This window comes from Triturus cristatus, chromosome 5_2 (assembly GCF_964204655.1).
Source record: "Triturus cristatus chromosome 5_2, aTriCri1.1, whole genome shotgun sequence".
Lineage (NCBI taxonomy): Eukaryota > Metazoa > Chordata > Amphibia > Caudata > Salamandridae > Triturus > Triturus cristatus.
In genome coordinates this window covers 254044777-254070536 of record NC_140588.1, presented here as the reverse complement: position 1 = coordinate 254070536, position 25760 = coordinate 254044777, and positions in this window count along the sequence as shown.

The window sequence follows — 25760 nt, the reverse complement described above, 5'->3', positions numbered from 1 at the left end:
TATCTTTTTTTGCTATATTTCAAATTTTGATATAATTATAAATATTTTTTAAAAAGTGTATGATGTTTATATGTTTTAAATATGTTTAGTATTTTGTTTAGTTTAAAGAATTGATGTTGCCATTATGTCTAGGTATTCTAGACCTTTGTAGTTGGATACAACTTTGTTTTATGTTGCAGGTATTCATACATGGTTTGAGTTTGTCTGCTTAGATCAGGGCCTATTTTACTTTGTGATTGCTCAAGTCTGAGTTTTTGGTAGCTCAGTTCTTTTTAATTGCTTCAATTATTTTATGTAGTGTTGGTTCTCCCCTTCCTATTGTGGCTTGGAAGGCATTATGTCATCCTTTCACTGCATTGTTTATATTGGCTTTTTCAACCACAGTTCTGTCGTATATGTTCCACCAGGGGATCTGAAATGTAGGTTGTCTACGGTGCCCCCGGCTATGTAAACTTCCCACCCAGGTGTCTTCGAAGTAGTCTAGGAAGGGACTTAATTTAGATTCATTAGCTTGATAGAAAGAACTTTCTATATGTAAGTTGTAGTGATTGCCTACTTCAGTAGTTGTGACATAGGCCAGTGCTATTATTTTTTTTATTTGGTAAGCAAAGTTGCTGTTTCTTGAATAAAATCTGCTCAAAGTAGATTTTTGTTGGTGCCTCCATATGCTCTGATTAAACTGGTAATAGTAACCTTATATTGCAGTGTGTGGGTATAGTTTGAGGATGGAGTGAATCTTTGCCTGCTCAAAATCTATTATGATTCTTTGGGGACAGTAGTTTTCTGTGAATTGTTTTATTGTAGTTAGTCGTTCTACAGAAGTGGTGTTTGTTTATTAGGCAGTAATGCATAAATAAAGGGGATATTTGTCTCTTCATAGTCTCCGTGGACTGTATAAAGCTGATAGAATGGTTTGGGGCAAACTTTAAAGGTATTATCCATCATCCATGTCGTTTTTAAGTATTTGTACATTTGTATTAGTTGCAAAAATTATAATTCTTTTGTCATGACTTTCGTTGTCATAAATAACAAACTTTTCCTCTTTGCGGGTGATGGTGTACTCAGGAAGTATTTCAATTCCAAAACAGTTTTAGGGATAGGTGGAGTTTGATATGTAGCTCTTTTAGTATTTGCTATTAGTCTTTTTAAATTTGGGATATAAGGTAGTTGTCCAGTGACATGTTCTTGCACTCTAGTTAAAACATTTTTCAGTATTTGAGTGCTTGTTTGTTGGGAGTTTGTGCTTGCTTCCCTTATTGTCTCTAGGGCATTTCTTGCTTCAACTTCAGTTACATTTGGGGGATGGTTGTGTTCTCTAACATTCACAACATTAGTATCTATTGTAGTGGCTCTCCCATAACAGGCCTTGGAATAATATTTGCTACATTTCCAGTGTGTTTTATTTTCAATAACTTTTTCTTGGGTATAAGTGTAACACAAATAGCAAAGCATTAGTTTCCCCTTTTGCAATTAAATGAACTTTGCTTCTTCTGTCATTTTTGGGGTATATCTGTGAATGTATATATATATATATATATATATATATATATATATATATATATATATTGGACATTGACAAAGGCCAGCATGGCCGAAACGCGTTTGTCTGCCTTGAAACGGAATAAATAAGAAATTTTGAATACCATCGAGAGTGTGCGCCACGTTCTTGTGTCCTTGACGAGGAAACGTTTGAAGAAATATATATATATATATATATGTATATATTACCTAATGGCGGTCGCCAGTAGGTAGTTATAGTTAGGACCAAGTTTCCATAGGAAGAGCATTTTTTGTTTTGCTTACAACTTTGGCGTCGTTTGATGAATCTTAATGAAATTTTCCAAACCAAGGGCATCATTAGGATGGCGGGTCCTGACGTAGAAAGGGACCGCCCGCCATAAGTGTGGCGGTCCCGTGGGGGTCATTAGGATGCGCCTGCCACACTGGCCGGCACATCCTGCATTCTTGACATTGCGGTGGGCGTTGCATTCAGCACCGCCCGCCGCAATGCCAAAAAGGCATGTCGTGCATTTTCATGCACAACGTGGCAGGCACCGCGCGGTGCCTACCATGTTGTGCATGGAACTGCAGGGAGGTACCATAGGTACCCCATGTGCACCACCTACCTCATAACTTTCGGGGGGCCCGCTACAGGCCCCCAATAGTAAAGACCGCATGCCTTTTGATGGCGGCGTTGCCGCCACGGAAAGGCAAATCCCCGCATGCATTATAGTATGGATGGTGGTGTCTGACAAACACCGCCACCATATTAAAGCCTTTTCTGCCCGGTCGACTCATCGACCGGGCGGAAAACCGGCGGACGGTCTTTCTGTCCGCCGGGATCCCCCCCGCCATATTAATATGGTGGGGGTGGAATGGCATGTGGGCGGGAAAGAATGTCAGGCGGATCACCACCGCCATGCAGGCGGTGGCGATCCGCCTGACATTCTAATGGGCCTCCTAGTCTTTGTTCATATCAGCTCCTATGTTGAATGTGTGGGGGTGATTCGTCAAGGGGGGGCTGAGAAAAAAGGGGGGTCCCAAAACGTGTTTTCTCCATGCAATTTCCTTAGGAAACTTTAGACAAGGCTACAGGTTGAACAGGTGAACGGAATTACCCCAAGTTTGGCAGGAAGAACGGTCTTGTTTATTTGGTGTAAATCCGTTCAGTAGTTTTGGAGAATTATCAAATTTACAGATATCGATATTTGGGAATTCTGCCATCTGATTGGCTGAGGCGTTACGAACACGAGCTTGATGGTTATTGGCTGCGAACGGTTGCAACTAGGAAGTGTTGGCAGCCATTTTGGGATTCCATTGAAGCAAGTAAGGGGAAAAAAGGGCGAAAAAAGTAGGAAAGAGTAGGGTAGGAGCTCTGTGAGCTCTGTGGGTTGGTTAGGGTGTGCTATACAGGGAGTGTGAAGCCAAGTATTCACCCCTACCAGTGTGAAAGTGCTGTTTTGCCCAGAGTGAGATGGTGCTGAGGTGCCGGTACACTTGGGGATGAAACCGTGAGCCTAAACCGTGAGCTGATTGCTGTAAACTGATGTGCTCTGGACGCTGTAGCATAACTGTGCAAGTGGTGTTAGTATGCGTTTAGACTATAGCGGGAGTGGGAAGCAAACTACTCACTCCTACCGGTCTGAAGACTCAGGGATCAAACCGTGAGCCTAAGCCATGAGCTGATTGCTGTAAAGTGATGTGGGCGCTGCAGGATACCGGCCACTGTAGCATACCTGTGTAAGTAGTGTTAGTATGCGTTTATACTATACAGGGAGTGGGAAGCAAACTACTCACCCCTACTGGTGTGAAGACTCAAATGCAGTGTTTTAGCAAGCAGGAATAAAGAAATAATCGTGAAGAATATAATGCAGAATGTTGCAATGCCACAGAAGGCAAATGGTGAAATCAGGTGTGTTTAAGAGAGTGGCTGTGTGTAAAAAAGCGATGGAGTCTGCAAGTTATATAAAGTGTCTTTATTTAAGTGCCATAAATGGACCCACTGGTGCAAGAGCTAAGGCATTCAGCTGAGGCAAACTCCAACCGCTTCTGCTGTATTAAAACCTAAGCTCCTGCATCAGTGAATTCCACATTACATTTTACAGTTCCATGTAACATAAACAATACCTATTAGACATGAATGACTCTAAATTCTATAATGAAAATAAAGGTAGGATACGATTACCACATGTATCCTTTAAGAAAACAAAAAAAAAAAAACAAAAAAAAAATATTTCAAAATGTAATCATCAAACTTCTTAGGTACCCTGGTACTCCTTTTTTGTAACACAAAATTATCAACAGCAGAACAGTCAGCAATCTCTTCTACAGTAGATTCAATCTGGTGCATTTCAATATTTGTAATAGTTCTACTCACATTGGAACTTTGAGGAGGAAGACAAACATTGCGCTTCTCAGAAGCACATTCAGTACCCTTCTCGTCAAACCATACATTATTGTCTTCAGCCCTTTCAAAAAAACATTCTTGTGCATGAGCTAAGGCATCGAGCTGAGGAAAACTCCTACCGCTTGTGCTGTATTCAAACCTAAGCTGCTGCATCTGTGAATTGCACATTACATGTTACAGTTCCATGTGACATAAACAATAGCTATTAGACATGAATGAGTAAATTCTATAATGAAAATAAAAGTAGGATACGATTACCAGACTGTACCAACTAGTTCCTAAACAATGTCATGTTTTTTTATCTTGATCGCCAGCTTGTGAGCAGAGGCTGAGGATGAGCTAATTTGTGTGAAAGGGCTTCGTGGATAACAGGCAGGCAGAGAGACGTGTGCACAAAGAATAGACATGGTTTCAAAATGGATGTCGGGTTTAGGCTAATTTAGCAAGTAAATAGCGTATTTGCATAGGCCATATATCACTCATCCCTGGTTAGGCTGGAGACGTAAGGGGCAATAATGAAAACAGAGTTCAATTGCCTGAGTATACTTAGAAAGTTATTATATGAAAATAGTACAATTGAAGGGTATTAAAAAAATGTATAGGAAAAAGTCAAAAAAGTTGGAAAAAATCAATCCAAGGACAATGTGAATTTCTTACAAGTCTTGGTGATTGCAGTCCAGAAGTTCTTCAGCGGCTTGAGATGCGTAATGTTCCAAGAGGCGATTGTTGCCGTCGTGTGAGAAAAGCAAAGCGATCCAACTCATATCCGCGAAGTGACAGTAATGTTCCTTGAATGTTGGAGCAGCAATTTGAATTGGCAGACAATCTGCGATGTTGTCAAAGGTCGCACATTGCAGGAGATCTTTCGCGGCTGCACAGAAATCCCATTCTGCCAGGAAACCTTTTGGCGTTGCATCCGCCATTGGTCCACTGCCTGAACAATCAAGGTCATGGTTTTCAAGATACTCCATTACCTGTTGGATATCGGGAGCGATTGTTAGGATGTTTGCAAGGCATAGATCCATTCGCCAGTCGAATGGGCAAGTTTTGCAATAAAAAGATGGTTACACGCAGATTGCGTACGTGTAAATAAATATCATGTTGTAGCTGGCTCTCATAATAGATAGAGGCAGGCAGCCAAAAAGTTGTTCGATTTTTTCACGGTATTGATGTAGCTTCACGTAGAGGCGTATTCTGTCGGACATGATTGTTACCACAGGGAGCGCAGCCATTTTTTACAAGCAAAAATAGTAGTAGGTTGGCCGCAAACAGAGTGAGAATTATGGGCACAGTTCCTGTTATTCCAGAGATGATCGAATGAATGAAGTCTGGTATTATACCAAAAACAGTTTGAAATCATGTGACAAGGCCGGAGGAGACAGTGTTAAAAAATGTGCCATACCTTGAGTGTCAGGTGTGTTGAAAATTGTGTAACAATTCACAAAGTGTAATGGGAGGTTTGTATTTAAAAGGGACTGTATTTTACTTTGTGCTATCTGCAGTCAATACATTTGTTTTGCAGAAGTGAGGGACACTTCTGTTTGAAACAAAAGCGCTTTCAATTTGCTCAGTTTAATGAAATCTGTTTTCAAAGTAGGTATTGAAGGCCAAGTTGAACTGTGGGAGTTACTTTGTGTGGGTGGGAATAGACATTGCCACAGGAAGTTACTCGGTCTGAAACAGTTAGGACATAGGGTATACCAGCTCACATTCCGTAGCAGTCCATGTTATTAAGAACCAGATAACTGCTGTTAGAAAGCTGTGTGAATATTGGTCTGCTTGTGGGAGTTGGCGTGCTTTTAAGAAAGCACACAAGATTGGGGGCTGTAAGCTTAGAAGCGTTGTGCAGTTGCCATTGTGGTCGCACATTTCACCTGTGAGAAAAACTTCTGTATCCTCTTTAAGAGAGCGACATGTAAATGGGAGAAACCACTGCTCGTGAATAAATGCGCTACTTTATATAATCACATACAACATGACAAACAACATGTACACCTAGCAGACACAATGACACTACGTACTGTGAGAACCGTGGCTAGCCATGTATACAAACCAAACACGGCATGGTACCTCTGCCACACAATGCAGAATGTGGGGACAGATGGGAGCAAAGTATGTGCGAAGGTGGCAAGTGATTCTCGATTTTAAAAGTATACAATGGAAAGTGTTAAGGGGATGTGCCGGAGAGACTTGAGCATGCAGAGCACAGACATGTAAATGTCAACATACACTGATGGTCTATTGAGTGAAGTGGACAGTGGACGCAACCATGATAGTACAGTCAGTAGGGAAGATTATGAAAGCATAGCGCGTACGTGCCCCCTCCCTCCCAAATCTTTAGCATAGTGGGCTGGCTCGGCGTACGCAAGGCTAGCATAGGGGTATGAATAAAAGGCACATTTCTCTGGGTGTGGTTCTCTTCTAGAATGGCGAACGTGTCTGCCAGATCTGCGCAGCTTACACCGCCATGAGGCTGATGCCGTGAGCGAAGGTGGGTGCGTGATGCACTAAGGCTGCTGGTACCCAGAAACCGTCATGGCGCGCATATGCCCCACAGTTCACCTTTCGACACAGTCGTATGTGAAAGAGGGCCCACCACCCTCAATTTACTCTGCAGACAGCAGAGTTCACAATTCAGATCAAGTCGCTATTGTAGATGACGCAGTCCTGTAGGCAAAAGACATTGCTCCAGTGCGCTCTGTCCGCACTACGCATACGCATCATCGCAGGCTCCGAATACGCTTTTTGTTGCATCGTGTACTGCAAACAGGACAGCTCAAGTCAAAGCCACATGGCTGTGGACCCTTGCTGACCGCTCTCTCTGGCCTACACTGTAGACAGCAGTGTTCACAATTCAGATCGAGTTGCTATTACAGATGATGCAGTCCTGTAGGCAACAGACATTGCTCCTAGTACGGCTCGCCCGCAGCACGGATCATCGCTGGCTATGCACATGCTGAATGCTTTTGATGTGGCTATCTGAGTGCACTAGGACTGATGGACCCTTTATGATACAATCTTTTTGTGTATTATTTCAGGTCTACTGCCTGTATCTCAGTATACCACAAGTTATGGTTCTTTTACGATAGAATCTTTTGTGTAATATTTCACATCTACTGTCCATACCTAACTATTGACCCTTTTATTATTGGATCTCTGTGTGTGATCAAATGATTACTGTTGTAGTTGATGCTAGCAGCAACCATTCCCTGAGGGCTGGTTTACACTCACCCCACAAGCATTCAGCACAGACGTCACTGGATATGTGACCCTGATAATAAAAAGGAGTCGAGCGCACGTGCCTGTACCCACTTCCACTATCTATCTGTGTCCGTGTGTTCATTATCTATGCATGATACTGCCCCTTTGCCGTACTACATTACATTGTGCTGTGGACAGTGCATGCAACCATGTTACCTCTGGCAGTGGGGAAAACTTCAGTTAAGTAACTTTTAGGTGCATGGCTATCACAGGTGGAAGGCTACTTTACAGACCATGAATATTGATGAAGATGATGGTTGCATGTTGTGTGTAGTGTAAGATATGTGTACATAGCAAAAGGTTTTCTAAAAAGCTCTCTAAGCAGAAGAGGTGTGTCTCATCAAATGCTGTAGAGAGAATGACTAAAATGGGTGGCGTTCTCCAACTGTTACAATGGGAAATGATATGAACTAATCAAATGCATTTTTTTAAGGTCACATGGCAATCGCGCACCCAGCACGCAAGGAGACCGCACCCAACGAGATTTTGAGAAAATATATTTACCATAATATAAGTTTATTACAGTTAGAAATATATAAATGTTTAAAATATTTTAGATTATCGCTTGCTCTCATATACACTTTAAAGTTATTTAGATATAGTTTTGAGACATAAAGAAACTAGCACACTGTCAGCGTTTAGGACGTATTTCTTAAAGGAAAGGCAAAACTGGTTTCAACTGCATTAGGAGCTTGTTTACAGCAATCAATAAATGGTTGACCACCCGAGTTTAAGAATGCGTCGTACGGCGCTATGAAGCCCCGCTGGGTGGAGTCGATGCTACATAAGATATTACATTAATAAATATAAGGGGTCTGTTAACTTTGTTATTCTGTTCAGAGGTGGGGGTCTGTCCTTTAACTGAAGACCCAATAAGAGATGGCAGCTAACACTTGTTTGAAGGGGCGACCCCTTTCAGTGGACCTATTTACCTCTCTTACCACAAGAGCCGGGCTCCGCTGTCCCCAAACTAACCCCTCCAGCCACCTTTTCAGATCTCTTATCCGTCACCAGCGGCCTCCGCCCTTGCGAGAGACATTAAACCTCTGTTTGCACAGTCAGGCTGAGTGTCTGGATTAAAGGATGGCTGGTTATACAGGGGCTCGTTCACAGGGCCTCGTCACCCGCTTTGAAGAGAAATGAGGCAAACACGCCTGCATCCTGCAGCCAGCCAGCCGAGCGTGGTTTGAGTCACTGCGTGCACTTTTGGCACACATGCGCACGATGTAAAGCCTCACGCGCATGCGAGAGTCTGGACAGGTCAGGCAAAAGAAAGTGTGAATGCAGGCAGCCAATCATATGGACAAAAAGCATTTACAAATGCAATAGGACTCGTATTTATGCGAGTCCTATTGCATTGTAAACAAAAATGTGGGCGCCGAAGAAGGCAGGAATGGGAGTGGGTGGGTGGGGTGGTGGTGGTCAGAAAAGTCACGGACTTTGGGAGGGGACAGGGGGAGGCAGGGGAACAAAAAAGTTGCTGAAGTAAAGGGGCTGATAGCCATGGAAGGATAAAAATAACGTCATGGTAATAAGGAGGCAGGACTAATACGCCGGCAACCAATGCGAATGAAGCATTTCATATTTGAGCAAATCAAAAGCATAGGCAGAAAGTGGGCGGAGCTTCCCCCACAATACTGTATAGAGCATCTCTCCCTGAGACAGCGCATGTGCTGCCGAGGCGAAACCTAAAAATGAGGGAATGGCGTACCTGGCACAACACCACATGTCTATGCCGTAACACAGGGCCTGGCAGCGTGCACTTGTCGCATACGGAATGAGCTGCCGGCGCAACCTCATATGTATATGATGTTAGGCAGGACGCGGTGCCACGAACTCGTCGGATACGAAATACACATCCTTTACGAGTTTAGCAATATGGCGGATAGGATTCGCGTGCTGATGGAGTTTGGTACACTACTGGTACAGTACTTCAGTTTTCTAAAAATAAAAAAAAAAGATATACATTTTTTTTGAAGATATAATACATTACATAATTTTTTTAATTAAAAAAAAAGATAAGAGTTCCAAAATATTATAAGAAAAAATACAAAAATTATAGGTTTTATAAATATTAAAATATGAAATTAACATTTTGAAAACCTTCGAAATTCACTAAAAAAACAGTGGTTTCAGGGACGTTATAGTTAGTTGGATATTTGATTCATACAAAACCAGAGAAATTTACCCGTTATAGTTAGTTGAGCTAACTATAACTCACGCACCGAAGGCACTGGTGATGATATCACATATTACATCACTCATGACATGGTCAGTGACATCTCTGAAGACATCACTGATGACATCATCCACGTGATAATCTGATGCACATACTTATGCCCTAATATAGACTTTGATACACCCACTCTCAAATATAGAGTACTATTTTTGAAACCATAGACACAACAATGCCAGATACTACATATCACCCACTATTTCCTAGGTCAACACACACATCCAGTCACTTATACATGCAGTTACTCATCAATACAGTACTATAATATGCACTCATACACCTATACATACAGTCACACTCCACCACTCATCCATTACTCACACACGTAGTCAGTCATGCAAAGAATCAATCACATACCCATTTACTCATGTATATAGTTATATACACCAACTCTGTTATTTATACACACACCCCATCACTTATTTATGCAGCTACTAACACATACTTATTTTGTTATACAATCACTGATACAAACAGACACTCATTTATACACCCACCCTTCAAATAACTTACTCTCACGTATAGTTATTCATATACTCCAACACTCACATACACTGCCTTAAAACATATGTAGTTACTCACACATATACCACTGAGACATTAATTCACTCACCAACACATCCATACACACACTAACTCCCCCATACAGCCCTTCCTAGATGCAATTTTGAATCCATACAACCAGTGAATCACCCACTCAGACATCTATGCACAGTCACACACCCCCCACCCACCCACACAGACACTCAGGCACCCATACAGATACGCAGACAGCAAATCAATAACCCATATAGACACTCATGTAGCTACTCACCAACCCATGCAGCCGCTTACACACCAACTGAGAGACTAAAACAGACTTTATATGAGTCAAATGTCCAACTAACTATAACGTCCCTGAAACCTATGGTTTTTTAGTGAAAATATACATATATATATATGGGAACTGCAGTCTATGACACCAGACTGCAGCTGCAATCACTCAAGGCGGAGCCAGCTGACCTTCCGTCATGGGGAGGACCATAGATATTTAAGGGAGGAGGTTGGAGCTACCTCGTCATACGGCGGCATCTGAGGAAGGCTTATTGAAGCTGAAATGCATCATGCCATACAAGCTGTAAATAAAGGAACTCCTGTGATGCTCTTCGCTGTGTCTCCTAGCTTCTTTGAATGAGGGGCTGTTTGTGAATATATATATATATATATATATATATATTTATGTTTAATAACTATGCAATGTTAACCCCTTCCATGCGGGGGTAATTCCCCAATGGTGCGGGGGGGAGCGGCGCCGCTGTGCTCGTGATAAGCTCAGCTCATCAGGACTCACAGTGGAGCTGTGCTCATAACAAGCTGAGCTCATCACGGCCCCACCCACTGATTAATTCTCCCGCACAGGCGGGGAATTTATCGCGCGTGGGCGGGCCACGGCCGTTATGACGAGCTCAGCTCGTCATGAGCACAGCTCCACTGTGACTCATGGCGAGCTGAGCTAGTCATGACCATAGAAGGGGTTAAATAATAAACATGCTAGTATGATTAATGTTATATACATGATACTTACATTAGTGTTGCTTTACTTTTGTTGATGGTATGTATTGATGGTAATTTTTTATTCACTGTTATAAAATCTGTTGGTATGAAAGCAAAATGTTTTTGGTATTAAAAGTCTACATATTATTTTCACTAGATTGTATCTTTTTGCCTTTCATAGGAAAAAAAATAATTACCAGTTGTAGTTGATGACTTTGATTTCATGGATGATTTTTGTTGGTGTACTTTGCAGAAGCTGAGAAGAAAAAATAATTTATTAATTACAAATATTTCTTTTCCATTCATTGTTTATTATTTTGTTTGATTTGTTAGTTCCTTTGTATACTTAATTTGTTTGATTTTTTTCTTTAATGTAGATTTTGTAGTTTTCTTCGAAGATGTCTGTTGTAACCTTTTTAGGTGCAGGTATATTAAAGTGTAGGCTGTGAAGTAAAGAGAAAACGTTATGCTATTATTCTGTTAAATTATTTACAACATTTATTAATACATGTATGAAGCTAAAGAATTGCAAACCTTTAATAGTCATGTTTAAGGCATTGCTATTTAAGGGTTGCAATTTTTAATGTATATAGGATTTGCTAAATAAATTGCTATTTATACAAAATCTGGAATAGGGATTATAATGTTTTTTTATTAATTCCTATGGGTGTAGAGGTTCATAGTAATCAATTAGAAACAAATTGTAGTTTGAAAGTACTTATTTTGATATTGCTTTTTCAGTCAATGTATTTTAAAAGCCCTTTTATTTGTTATAAATGAGGCTTTTTTGATAATTGGATTTTTTGCGACTAGTAATAACACTGATGCATGTGCTCATTACATTTTATTTCAAAAATTTTTGTAATACAAATTATATACTTAGTAATTTTCGTTGATGTAGTGGTTTTTGTTGATGTTTAGTTGAATTTTGTGGCAGCTGTAAAAAGAAAAGCATTTGTTAGCTATGTTTTGTATTTTTATTACGTTTTAAAATTTACAATTCATTTAATTTATTTGTAGGTTAATTTCTATATTTAGTTTGCTATATTTTTAATGATGTTGAGTTAAGTATTGTGGACGCTAAAATGTTTCTTCTATATTTTCTCAGTGTATTTGTTATGAAGTTTTATCTATGACATTTAAAGAACAACATGTAATTATTTTAACTTAAATAATTTAAAAAAGGTGAAGTATTTATAATTTGTTATAAAGTTTTGTTCTCACTTGTGTATTGGGAAATACGATAACGTTGTTTATGTAGTTCTTTTTTTTTTTTACGAAGGTTTATATAGCGCGAACTTGACCCAAAGGTATTGGGTATCAGATCGCTTTACATAGCACCAGATGCATTACATGAGGACACATTCATGTTTGTTAGGCACGGGGAGATTACATGATTTGCCCAGAATCACAGGATGTTCAGCGTCATTGCTGAGACTCGAACCCAGTCCAGATTCGAGGTCAACCGCCCCAGCCGTTAAGCGAACTCCTCTCCCCAACTCCTCTCTTACTCCTTGTTTAGCCGATATATGGTACAATTGAGTTCATTAATTCCTTGTTTTTATAGTGTTTATTTAATTAGTTAGCGTTTTCTATTGGTTTGTTTTAGTTTAGTTTAAAATTATTGGACGAGATAATTTTTCGGAATTTTTTAGCAGTTTCTTTTTATTAGATTAACATATATGTGTTGTTTATTTAATGTTTGTATTTATATTATTCATTGTTGTTTTTTAACTATATTTGTAAATAAATGTAATTTAATTTAATTATAGTTGATATATAATAATTTTAGTTTATTTTCGGTATATTTGATATTTATTTTATGTTGTAAAGTTAATAAATATTTTTGTTTTTTTCGTATTATAATAGTATTTATTTTATTTCAATATTTTAAGATTTTTAATATAAGTTGTTGTAATTTATTTTATGTCATTGGGATATGTAATTTAATCTTATAATAAATTTTTGTTTATGTTAAATCTTCTTTTCGATGTTTTTTATATATATTTTATCGATATTCGTGTAGTCAATATTGTTGATATCGATATTTCTGGTGTATGTGTTTTATTTTGAATGTTATGGATATTTTTGTTAGCTATATTTATGTTGGCGATATTTTTGTTAATGATATTTTTGTTGATGATATATTTTTATTGATGTTTTAGTAAATCCTAGTTTATGCATAGGGTGTCGATATTTGTGTTTACGATATTTTTTCGTAGGACAATGTTTTTGTATTGTTTTTTAAGCAGTGATCCTTAGGTGTCATCCTTGTCCAACACACTGAACATCCAAATGCACCAGAACACATTGTGGCTTGTGCTAGCAGGAGTTTGTCACCAACGGAACGTGTCTATTCACAGCCTGAAATGGAAAGGTGTGCCTCGGTGTAAGCTTGTGAGCGTTTTCATGTGTTGCTGTATGCAAAGCATATCATGGTTGTCACCAGCCACAAAGCATTACTCACCATTTCCAGCAATTCTAAAACCAAGATGCCCCCTTGCAATGAGAGGTGGGAGTTGTGACTGCAGGTGTATTATTATACAATTGTACATTGTCCGGGATAAGATCAAAACCCTGCTAACTACTTCTCACATGTACCAATACTGTGACATGACACCATTTCTAAAGCGGCTGGAGATATGTTAACTTCATCTTGAAATCCAGGCCCCTGCTGTAATTTCAGTGAAATAGATAATTGCTGCCACAAGCAGTGATAGACATTTGCTAATAATCAATGACATCATTACACATCGATCGTAGCGAAAACATAATTAACCTCTTCATAATGACCTTGAATAACAGAAATTAAAAAATGTGCTGGAAGAACTTTAAATTACCCCACAAGTCATTATCTTACAAGGTCAGAGAATTGTCATATCTGAGAGTCTAAGACAGCAAGCCATTGAACTGCCACATGAGGAACATTGTGGAGTTATTTCTACTAAACGACCCCCATGGGACCCAGTGTGGTTCCCTCGTCTTGATGAAAGAGTTGTAATTTGTGTGACTACTTGTCATCCAAAACATCCCAACATCCGCTAAACATGTCTGATCTCACAAAGAATGCATGGGAAAAGATTGCATTTGATTTCTTTGGACCCCTTGACAATGGCATCATCTACTAGTAACTGTTGATGAATACTCCCATTTTTCCCTTGTGGAAGATCTGTCATCAACTACTCATGACAGAGTAATTGAGAGATTAGATAGTAATTTTGCAACATAACGTGTTCCTTCAAATTTGAAATCTGACAATGGCCCATCCTTCAATATTTGAGTATTTAAATATTATCTCACTCACCTAAACGTCAAGCATCAAAAAAGCACACCTCTCTGGCCCAGGGGGAATAATGCAAAACAGAATGGTATGCTGTTCCTCCTAGAGGTTACAGGTCGATGTATGTAAGGAACACTGGTGTGTTCGCCGAGGGCAGGAGAAAAATATCCTCCTATCGGAAGAGTACCCTCACACACCCAGTCAGCTATGTGTCTTGCTTCATCATTGGGTCTTCTCCTCGTCAGGTCGGTGCTGCAATACCCAGTGGGAATAGTGTCATCAAGTGATTTATGATCACCCTGAAGAAGACCGTTCCATTGTTCACTCTTATCTTCATTCATTCAGGACAACTCCCCATTCTACCACAGGTGAAAGCCCTGCCTCCTCAATGCTTGAGAGAGTCATGGGAACCAAATTGCCACAATGGACCGCTGAAAGATCTATTGACCTTGGCAAACTTCGCACTACTGATTCATCTCAGAAGCACAAAATGAAGACATATGCGAATAGATGCCTCTGTGCTTGGATCACTGTATTCAAAAGAGGCGACCAAGTCATTGTAAGGCAGTAATGAAAACAAAAGTCTAATGCTCCTTTTGATGATGACTCACTGAGAGTTGTGACTAGTAAAGGACACATGGTGACTGCTCATCGTCCTGTAAACTCCATCACAAGAAATTCTTCTTATTTCAAACACCTGCCTCAAGGTTCATTGACTCCAGATGTTGAGTGTGAGACACTTCCATCTGGGAGTAAGAAGAAGCCCAAAGACTGCACCTGTGCTGTGTCACCAGTGCCTGCAGTGGATTCCTCTCCTATGTTTCCTCAAACATACCCAAAAAGATCTGGAAGATTGATCTGAGCATATTGATGACTCATTGAAGAGGTTTGATGTATATATGTATTTTCTTCTGTACTTTTCCTTTGTCAAGGGAAAAGATGTAGTGTCATGCTTGGTAGAGGTAGCAGGCCCTGCTGGTCCGTGACAGACTCTGTAGAATAGTGATGTAAGTAATTGGGTATTGGTAAGAAACTTTATGGCATAGCAACTTCAGTTAATGGTTACACTCTGAAGACTAAAGAGGTGTAATACCGAGCTCCGTGTGTGGCGTGATGATTTACATGTACCCAGGCTGAGGAGGACGCTAAAATATGGTGTTGAAATGAGAATGAAACATACGTTTAAAACAAAAGCACACTCAAATTTGCAAAGTATAACTTAGGGGTCGATTATGTGGGCGGGCCGAACTCCCCTGCCCGCATGGCGGTAGCGATCCGCCCTCCAACATTCACCGCCCGCCTCCCATTTCCCTCCGCAACATTACGATGGTGGGGGGACCCCGGCAGACGGAAAGACCGTCCGCCGGTTTTTCCGCCGGTCGACTCTCTGACCAAGCGGAAAAAGTGTTTACTATGGTGGCGGTGTCTACAAGACACAGCCATCCATAGTACGATGACTGCGGAGAGCAGCCTTTCAATGGCGGCAACGCTGCCATGGAAAAGGCATGCAGATCCTGCATTTGGGGGCCTGTTGCCAGCCCCCAGGGTGTTGGGGGGTGCACATGGGGGGTACCTATGGTACCCCCATCATTTGTATGCACAAGGTGCCTGTCACGTTGTGCATTCAAATGCACAACATGCATTTTTTACCTTGCGGCGGGTGCTGCTTGCAGCACCACCCGCCGTAATGGAAAAAATACGGGATGCGCCCACCAGTGTAGGGGGTGCATCCTAATGCCTATGGCGGGCCCGCCGCACCTATGGCGGGCGGTTCCTTTAGCCGTTGCGGAGGTGGGCGGACAAAGCAATAGACCCCTTAGTGACTTCCGCTCCGTCATGCACTGCTTATGACTCACAAATTACATCTCTCATGACTTGTTAAAGAACACAATTGATTACATCACTAATGACATGTCATATGACATCATTGATTATATTGTTAAACTGCAATGTTATACTTGTGTAAGATTTTGAGGGAATTTGGGCTTATTGTAGAAGATATTTTTGAAGAAGATGTATTTGCGAACAGTATTTTCACATGCTACACAGAAGAAGTACTGGAAAATTGGACTCTTCTGAAGATTACCAGCATGGGATATGATACTAACTTCGTAAAATTATAAGGTTCCGATTCAAAAGAATGCAATTAGCAGACGGTAGATATCCTTGGAATCAACACTTTAAAATGTAACTTTCAATTCAATCCCTGTCCTGAGGAAGACCCGCAGCGGAGGAGATTACTCACCCCTTTTGCGTCTGGGTTGAAACGTCGACAAATCCCCCCCATTTGGCCTGTACTCTATGTACCTCCATCGCCCCACCATGATTACGGATGAAGTATCACTGTAATTGGACTAAAAAATAAGAACAGACAAGTTTTTGAATGACAATAGGGGCAGGCCTGTCAATCCTAAGGACTTCGGCCTTAGCGGATGTTTTTGATAGTGAAATCATTGTATTCTTAATTACTTTGACTCTTTCCCTTTCACGTGAGCACCAATACTTCACCTTCTTCACCCTTCCTGGTAGTAACCTTCCCTTTCTTCTTTTCAAATAAATTGTATGTTTTGAATTGAATAATTGCCTACTATTAAATTAAACATTACCTTGGCATAATTATAAAAATGGGTACTGTCTCATTTTGAATGTATTTGGCTTTGTTTTTCTCTTCTTTATTTCACGATTCAAACGTTTATGCATAAGAAACATTATTATCATTGATTGTATTATTTAAGAATATGGTCTAGGACCACTTGTTTTCTTTACTAATTGATACCCAGGTCCTTTGACTTTTTCTCTGGGTCACCCCATTTATATTAATGGTGTAGTTTGAGTGGCTGAGGGACTAGGTCACGAGGTGTAGTCAAAACCTGTGATTTCCTGACCATTACAACTCTGCCGGGTATGCAATATTGGGAATGTCAAGTTTTTTGCTAATGTGATAGCGGGAAAGTTGAATACCCCTGAACAGCCTGCATATATGTTTCTGTCCGTTTTGAAGTGGAAGGGATTGTTTTACTCATGAACACCTCGGGGATGTATGCACATGGGTTTATGTTACTTACAAGGCTGAGGAAAACATAGGGCAAGTGAATACCTATGACCAGTACATATGAGTTCATGCTGTTCTGCTGCTAATGGGTGAGTTCTACAATTGAATATAACTGTACAGCATATGTCCAATGTGTATGTCGGTTTGATTTCAATTTGTGTGTCATATAAAAACCAGTGTTATAAACAGACAGTGTAGACTTTTTTCGTAGTGTACTCAGTGTGTTGCGAGGGTGGTGTTGTGCCAATACTTTACACGTTGACCCTGAGGATAAGCCTGATTACTCGGTGCCAAGCTACCCAAGGGTGAGCACAGGTTATCGAATAAGTGTATCGTACTCATCCTATTTAGGACGGTGGATTCTGTCTGGCTTTGATGCGTCCCAGCCAGCCAGAAACTGCTGGGTCTAACGCTGCTTCACAAAATACAACCTTCGATGGAAAATCCAATTTCGTAATTAATGTAGTTCATGAGCAACCAGATAAGACTGAATATCAGGGTAGGGAAATATGTGAGAGAAATATGTGTGGGTAGACAGTAAAATACAATGTTTCAGTGTTGCACCATTCAGGTGTTTTCGCTGAAAATAGAAAGTTGAATGCAATAGAAACCACAACATTAAGTTAAAAGATATTTTTCCCTTTTGGAACCAACATTTAAACAAAATATCTCATGAAGGAGATCCCGACCACAGATTTAGGGTAGAATGTTCAGTACAATGAAGAATGCAAGTTTGCAAGCCCTCGACCAACTAACATTTCAGATAATAGCTCCAACATACTGATAGCGCTAATTCTATATCTCATACACAAATAAAATCACACAGGGGTGCGGGACCAACGTGAACAACCAGAACATGAGTGACTGTTGTTTAAGGTAATTGTGCTTTTTGCACTCTTTTCTAATCACAGAGGGCTACATGTATGACCATTTCATTTTGCGACTCGCAAAATGCCTATGATTGTTTATGTGAAGGAAGTTACCCCTTCCTGCACCTAAACAATAATTTTTAAAAAATCAGTTTTGAAACTTCTGTGTGTTGCATTAAGCAGCCCACATTGAAGTTATAAAATGGCATTTAAATATTATTTATGTGCAGGAAGGGGGACCTTCCTGCACATAAACAATCTTCTCCTCAACACAGGCACCCTTGCACTGTGGTGCAAGGGGGCCTGCGTTGGCGCTAGGCCTGCAGAATATTCTAGTTAATATGGTGCAGCCCTGCGTTTCCAAACTGATGAAAAGTGTTGTTAGACTTCTTAGCTTAACAACACGCTTTGCCACTTTACATAAATATGCCCCATAGTTGTTTAGGTGATCAATATTGCCTTCATGAATTGTTTCTCAGATGCAAATCAGAGATAATCTGCTAAAGATTCTTCTACACGAGTCTTTTAGTGATTGCTGATCATTTAGATGTAGATAGTTTGTCCTTGTCCAGCAGTTATCTGTGGATGAATTTTCTATCATAACGTAAGAGGCGGTCAAATTTGTGGGACTGATTATATAAGGTTTCCTATATAGAACTAAGGGGCATATCAGCAACACCCGGCGATAATTATCACTCAGCGCTCTTAGCGTGAGGATAATTATCGCCGGGTAACGTGGATTTTTATCGCTGAGATAGCGTGCTATTAGCAACGCATATCTCCTCAGCGATAAAAATCTTCACGCTAACTGCCTAATGTGAGATTATCGCTGGAAACCCAGCGATAATCTCACGCAATGTGGCGTTAGCTTGTTGATAGGGCCCCACAAACTTAGCCATGATATCCACCTTCCATAGGATATCATGGCTAAGTCAGTCCTGAAGCAGGCGTAAGGAAAGTAGCGATAACAGGGGTTATCGCTACTTTTCCTGACGCTATGCTTCATAGCGTGGGGCTTGATGATAGGGGAAATGTCGTTTAGCGACATTTCTCCTGTCATGTTAGGTCAGGAACGCCCACTTTGCATCTCATTAGAGATGCAAAGCTGGGTGTTAGGAATCCTGACGCTAAAGCAAGGTTTCACTCGTTAGCGTGGCCTTGCTAATTAGGTGATAAAATTATCGCCGCTTTTCGGCCGAAAACGGCCGCAAAAGCGGCGATAATTTTTTATCGCCTGCTTGTAAATATGCCCCTTTGATATTGAAAACAAAACTGTGCATTCCTTATATTCAGCAGTAAACAATTTGCAAAGTCTAAATGTATACATTTGTCCTTTACACCTGCTTTTCATTAGAAGTCGATAGTTATATGCTGGGAGATGATATGTCTCTGGTGTTTAGGGGATTTGCATAAAACACACAAAACACCAAGACAGAAACACTTTATCAAGCTTCTTTTATTTGGTTATCATGTTTATCCGGGAAAGGAGTGACAACCCCCGCCCTTGACGAGGTGTACAACAATTAACTCATGTTCAATGTATTGTGTACAATAAGCGACACCCAGCAAAATCAATCCACTATATAGACCAGCTCAGTTACTGATAAAAAAATGACTTTAATACATGCTGTGCAAACTTTCCAGTGGTTTTTAAACTTGCACGAAAAATAGAAAAGAGTGGTCCTGCAGCCCCAAGCATCTCAAACAAATAGCTGGAATGCATGAGGCACTAGAAAGGGAGTTATTGAGTTTTTTTTCCAATTCAGAATTCATGAGTCTTTTAGAATTATCAAATGTTGCCAAAGGTCAGAACACTGCCTCTTCAGGTTGTAGTATGTAAATAACGCAGCGTAATGCAGCTGCTGTAGCAAACACATCATAAAAGTAGATTTAGATGGGCTCCTCTTTACGAGCTCTTTCAATGCATTATTTATGTTCACCAGAGCATGTGAATTCAGAAGACAAGCACATTTGTAAAATACAGCAGGTAGTCCCAATCCATATTTAACAATTAATTGGGGACCTGGCAGTGATCAGACTGATTCATTGGTGCCAAGTGATAACTGGAGGATATTCAGGTGTTAACTCTATGTTTCTACTGGAAAGGACACGACAGGAGGCCCCACAAACTAAGTAATACACAATGTACACAATCTCTGCAATAATAATATAGCATTCAGTAGAATCTGGAAATATCTCCATCCCAGCAATGACATGATAGTAACAGTGGTGATAATAACCGTATAATAATAATAATAACCCCTTAACTGCTGGGCCTCCCCCTAAGTGTTGAGACCTTTGTTGGCTATTTGGGGTAGTTTGCACCTACGGCTGCATAATGTTTTTTCCACGTAAGGTATCCAAACCAAATTTGCGTCCTTTTTTTCAACATCCTTGTGATTCCAAAAGGTACACAGGGTTTGTGGATTCCCATGGAGGGGACAGAGAAAATAGGCAAAATATTGGTATATTGTAAGTTTTAGAAAAAATACGGAAAAAATGCTCTGGATGAGAGTGTTTGTTTTTTTCCAAAAAATTGCATCACCAAATGGTTTGTTGTGCTAAAGTCAGAATCTTCCCAGCTTTTAGGAACATGCAGAGCTGAATCAATAAACTACATTTGTACCACAGCTTTGCCAGTCTTTAAAGAGGTAGCTCATTTGGCCTATTTTTTATGCTGTCAACCTACCTCCAGTTTGTAGTGCAAACCAGTGTAAAATCCATGGGTGAACTAGAAAAGCTATAGATTTTTGAAATGGAGACAAAACTACCAGTTCAACAAGGGGTCATTTATGTAGATCCTTCAAGTTTTTCTCAAAGAAAATAATTGTTGAAATAAATAAATATTGAAAATGAGTAGGAAAAAACCGCCATGTGTGACAACGTTTTCATCTGTAAATTTTAGACATGATGGCCAATTTACACAAAAGCAATATAACATTACGTCCACTAGACCCATATGGTTGAGGGGATATATAGGGTTTGTAGTTTCTTCTGCAACCCAATGTACCAAGTGCCAACAACTGAGCTGCAACGTACAATGGTGAACAATGAGTATCAAGGAAAACTTTGTCTTAGACCTGTCAGCTCTAGAGTGAACTTCTCACAAACCTGTTACTTTCCTCCTCCATTTTTTTGCTGATCTAATTTTTGCTGGCCTTAACACTCTGTGCTCTTTACCACTGTTAACTAGTGATAAAATGCATGTGTTTCTTCCTGAAAATATGATTAGGTTGTCTCCTCCCCAATTGGCAAATTTAATTTACTTATAAGTCCCTAGTAAAGTGTTACTACATATACATAGAACCTGTAAACTAAAAGCTACTAGTGGCCCTACAGCACCAATAGTGCCACCCAGTTACGTAGCCCTTTAAACATGTCTCAGGCCTGCCATTGCAGCCTATGTGTGCAGTTTAAACTGCCATGTTGACCTGACAAAATAAAAAACAAATTGCCAGGCTGAAACCTTCCTTTTTAATACAGAAAGGTCAACCCTAGAATGGTCCCTAAACAGCCCAGGGTGCAGTGTATGTAAAAAGTAGGGCACTTGCTTTTATGTTTTACATGTCCTTACAGTGAAAAACTCTTACATTCGTTCGTCTCTGCTCCAAGGCCTATCATATCTAGCCTGTACCTGTGTCACAGGTCTGGGTGTAGCTGACAGTTGAGCTTTGCGTATTCCCCCTAGACAGACACACACAATCTGGAGCTTAGGTGTGCCTAGATGGGCCATCACTGGCAGGGTGGGAGGGAGGAGCTGGGCACAGCTACACTTAGACATGAATAGGGTGCGTCCTGCGTCCACACAAAGGACTGCATACCCCCATAGTTAGTCTGGAGCCAGGACATGGAAGGCAGGATGCTTGGGGACTTCAAAGGGAAAACCCTAGAAGCTTCTCCCACACTTCAAAAGCACAACTAGGTATAGATACTGGACCTCAGATACCAACTCTTCAGTATGATTCTAGACCTGTGGATACTCTGCAAGGAAGGACTGCTGGGCTGCTACACAGACTGCTGCTCAGCGGGACTTCCGCTCTAAAGGAACTGCTACCCTGCTGTGCTGGCCTTCTGCCTCCTACCCTTTTGCCTGGGTGAGACTGAACATGCAACTTCACTCTTGAAAACAGGACATCAGGTTCGACTCGGACTGCTCCCCTGGCCGGGTGAGGGCCTTAGAGTTGTTAATGTATAATCTTTGTACACTTTACCATATAGCGGCCTGCCTCCGGGTTGTTGGCGTGACGCAGTGTAACGCATCTGTTTCATTTGTTCATAATAAATGTCTTACGTCAAAAAAAAAAAAAAAAAAAGAAAACAGGACATCAGAGTGACTCCAAGGGCTTGATCTGAGTCTCCTGGACAAAAGAAGCTCCCTAATATTCTGCAACAGCCCGTGGACCCAGCTGCAGCAGGTGCTTGATCCCCAACTGGTGCCCCTCATGTTCTGGACCCTTAGTGAGGATCAAGGAGCTGAATTCAAGCTTTGGTCTCTTTGCGATTGCAAATGTGGCTGTTTGCACTGAGACCTCACTCCTTGCACTGCGATCCAACGCAAAGCTCCAGCAGCCGCCTCTTCGTGCTAAAGCATCAACTGCTAGTGGGGGACCACTAATGTGAAGCTCCAGCAATGCCCACATGCTGACAGCCTTCCCCAATGCTCTGTTTAACACAAAAAAGCAGCTCCTAGTATGATGACCTGACTGCTACAGTTTAGGTTTTGTGAGTGCAGGCATCTCAAAAAAAGTGAAAGACTGGTCTCACACATAACACCTGGTGTCATGCTTCATTATTGACCATTTCTCGCCCTCTAAAAGCTTGGTTTGATAGAGGGCGGGCATACACCTGAAGACAGGGATGCACTTCTAAAGCTAAGTGGGGGCCCTTACAAAAAGGTGAAGTTAAAAGGCCATTACAGATGTCACATTAGTTTTAATACAGCTGGCGTCTGTATGGTGTTTAAAATAAATGATCGGTGTGTTGGGGATTCTATTGTCCCCCACCGTGATTTGAGTGGTCGACATGTTTCTGCCTATTGTCCCCGAGGGGTCCGTGGCATTCATCAGGACCTATGTTACACAATCGGGCTCCACCCTTACCGTACTATGATGGTGAGGGTTCCACTCGGTAGGGTGATCACTATCACTCTCCACCGTTTGTGCGGCTAAATATTAAAAACTGTATGGAAAGAAAAGACAAAGTGAAATCCAGACAGTAGCGACATGATCACAAAAGTCGTGAAGGTCATCCGGTCAGCAACATACACATGCAAAACATAGTGAGTGGCCATAAGTGCAACAAACTGTGCACTTAGTAGTTGGTAGGGTCCATGCGCCCCAAATCTTACCTTAACAGATGGGACCTACTAGCCCCATAGGAGAGTGAGGAAGGAAGACCCCTGAGGTCAAGCGCTGCTTATGAGGAGAAAAAGGGGAAGAAAATCCAAGAAAATCAGGACCTGTCCAAACACGTTCTCTGGGTACTGTAGTGAACCTAAATGGCTGTATTTCACAAGAAGAAAATAATATTAACAGGCCAAACATGACAAACACATTCATCCATCCGTATCATCCATACTCTTACTGTTTGAAGGGAAGTCTCCCGCTTTAGCACTTACGTCCGTTTTCCTCGCCTCCTCGCTGGTAAATGAGGAGTGGCAGTACGTGCTATTTATAGTGTTCGCGCCATTACGCAAATACTAAAGGGAATGTTAATTGGATTTGATTAGTGGTGATCCGGTGTCGGCGTTACGCGTTGTTTAAATGGTGTCTGAGTTGCCTGGATGTTATTTAGGTGCGATGCCGGGCCTTAAAAGGAGCTTCCGTTGTCCGAGTTTTGCCCTGCCTGGCTGACGCGGCTGTGAAAGGAGCAGCAGCTGCCGCCTGTGCCTGTGTCACTCTGACGCATGCGCACCAGCGTTCAGAGTGTGAGGCGTAGTCCCAAGGTGTTTAAACCGGTATAAGTAGTGCATGTATAAATCAGTAAGCAGTGGGCTGAGCCGGAAGGAGTGCTATTTGTGAGCACTACGTGAGCACAATTATGCGTGTGTAGAAGATGCCTACTTCTCTAACAAAAGTGATAAAGATGTGAAAGGCGTGAGCCCAAGAAAGGGGCTGCGATGGCCCTGGCTTCCATGAGTGACAGTGCAGCCGTGTATATAAATTGAAGTTGCACGTATGATACGATGTTATGCTCACAATGCCCCTCATACAATTTGTAAATACACAATGGTCACACTATCAGAAGGGTATCACGAGGATCACAGTCATAGTGCGAAGGCTCTCACACCATGATAACAGTATATGTCGTCATGTTTGGGACTATGTGTAGGATGATGGTAAAGGTATGGGTCTAACAGTGATAACTGCTTGTTTGAAATGTGGTCCCATACAAATTTCCTGGCAAGAAAATGTGGGGAGCATGAATTACTGTGCCATTTGTAACCACGGGATTTCGTCATTAAATCCCTTTTCCCATGTGCGTAGCCGGTACACCCACCTCTGTTCTCTGATGTGAAGTGGTCTGGAAAGGTCAGTTTTGTGCTTCTGCATAGCTTCCAGAACTACCCATCTTAGGTCATTATCCTTGTTATTGAGTTCCAAGAAGTGCCTTGTGAGTTTGGTGTTTGTTTCTTTACAACGTATAGTGCTGCGATGTTCGTTAATGCGAACTTTAATCTTCCTGGTGGTCATGCCCACATACATGAGACTGCAGTGGCATGTGATGAAATAGATTACATTTTCAGTATTACAGTTACTGAATTGATTAAGTTTCCAAGGGTGTCCAGTTTCTATGTCCACTTCTTTGGTGGTTACAGTGAGTGGAGATGCGCTCCTCCTGTTTCTCGAGGCCCTCTTCAATGCAAACAGGACTCTTGGCACGAACTTGAGAAGGTAAACTTCAGCTGGCCCAACCCAGTGAACTATAGCCGACCTGTGCTTCATTGCCGTCGGCCTAAAAGTGTAAGTTAGACCTGGTCCAGCGCAACCAGATATCTACAGTTGGCTGGCGCTTTGTGCCTTTGTGGAACCACTTTCAATAAAGTCCGTAAAAATTAATAACTCCGGTTCTACTGATATTTGGTTTTGGTTTTCTTTTATTCATAACATTTTGCTCTATTTTTTCTAAGCTGGTGTGGGATCTGTTTTTGGTGTGTGTCACTGTGTTATAGTTTGAAGTGTTGTACAAATACTTTACACATCGCCTCTAAGTTAAACTTACTGATTTATGTCAAGCTACCAGAGGGTTGAACATAGGTTAATCTGGGCTTTCCTTGTGACTTCACCCTGACAAGGACTGTGGTTGCTGATTGACCAAGGCTCACACTACAGTCAGCCAAAAACTCAATTTCTTACACTATGGCCCTCATTAATGAGAGCTGATGCATTGCTGCCGCTAAGCTGCGATGTGTCAGAAAAAGTTGAGGTGTGGCAGTTCTAAATGCCCTGGATGTTATGTATTTAGGGTACAGAGCACCAGGTTGTAAGTTCCCATGGTGCTATAAAAAATGTACAGATTCATGGTACCGATGCAGCAGAGAGAGGTGATGCATGTGCAGCCAAAGTGATGCTAGGTTGCTTTGTGGTTTGTACAGTAACTCTTAAGTGCCACAAACCAACTTT